Source organism: Pundamilia nyererei, unplaced genomic scaffold, assembly GCF_000239375.1.
Source record: "Pundamilia nyererei isolate P.nyererei 1_Seehausen unplaced genomic scaffold, PunNye1.0 scaffold00072, whole genome shotgun sequence".
Classification (NCBI taxonomy): domain Eukaryota; kingdom Metazoa; phylum Chordata; class Actinopteri; order Cichliformes; family Cichlidae; genus Pundamilia; species Pundamilia nyererei.
The window spans coordinates 1,501,913-1,503,171 of record NW_005187473.1 but is presented as its reverse complement, the minus strand read 5'-3'; the positions used below and the strand labels follow the sequence as shown (position 1 = coordinate 1,503,171).

The 1,259-nt window shown below is 41.5% G+C and overlaps 1 protein-coding gene across 2 annotated transcripts in view; it reads right to left on the bottom strand.

Moving 5' to 3' along the window:
- The window catches only part of gpc5b (glypican 5b), a 58,579-nt gene that overhangs the window by 4,126 nt on the left and 53,194 nt on the right, over nucleotides 1–1,259 (bottom strand). The gene's annotated exons all lie outside the window — the stretch shown is intronic.

Below are 1,259 nucleotides of genomic sequence, written 5' to 3'. Positions count from 1 at the left end.
TGCGAGACGCCTGATGTGTTTTTGTTTTCCACCGCGTCTATGCCGATGATAGAGATGATTTACTCGCAGCAGAATGTTTACCAATTAGGCATCTGTCCTTTATTGTGTGCACCGTTGACAAATAGCAGCATGGAGCAATATGGGACCCTGGGTTCCTATCTGAACAAACGTGTGTGTTTGCATTCACGCCTGTGTTTGTGTGTGGTCTTGCTCTGTGACCATCTGTTCCCATCAGAATCGAAAACCTCGAGTCACATCTGGTTTGAACCTGTTTAGGAGACAGAATTGGGTCGTGTCATTATTGATTTGCCACAATAACAAGTGCAGCGAGACGAATTCATGTTTCATTTTTAGCACAATATTAACCGAGCCTCTCTTTCCTTTGCACTGAGCTTAGTTTGATGAAAAATGTGGGAGGAGGGAGGCAGGCGCGTTGTCCACTTTGTTAGACAACATTAACTTTGAAACATCAGAGCTTAATGTTTCCCCTGAGTACGCACATGCAGATGTAAGCATGCCCAGTGCATTAGCGGCATTTTCCCCAATCAATTATAGGAAACAAAACGATGAATGAAGGAAAACTATTAAAACCTGAGCAAAATACATGCAGAGAGTTCACATTTATATATGTATATATATATGTTGTAGTGGCAACAACACAGTTGACCTCGTGCCCAGACTCTGCTTCCTTAACAGAAGATGTGTCAGAGGGATTAAGAGATCCGATGCAACAATTACACAACTGATCATCAATCTGTGACCTAGGGTGTCCTTATGTTCAAACATAGTGTAGATTATGGAGAAACTGTGGTTTATACATAAGTCCATTTACAGAACGCCACTCGGGTTCAGATCAGTCAGGCCGTTCCTCCCAGTCACACCCTTCCATTGCCCATGTGACCGTTGAAGTCACTGGATTAAGCACCCTCAAGCAGCCCACCCAGCGACTCCAAGAAGGCGGGGTGCACTGATCAGATAACTGCGAACAACAGTAAGCAAGCAAAAAGGATGCAAGTGCAACATCCACAGCCTGCTGCTTCTCACTAAGAGCAACTCTAGATTAGATCAGAGAGCAGCATTCAGTCATAAATATTTTTTTGAGTTTTCTTCTCAGTATATGAAACTATATTAGCATTTTAACACTTGAATACTTCAGCATTGTCCTTTTAGCTAAATGCAATTTTAAAATTTGGACTTTTTTTGTGCAATTTGTCTTGTAAAAAAAGGCAAGAAATTTAATTGTAAACCTTCACTGATAT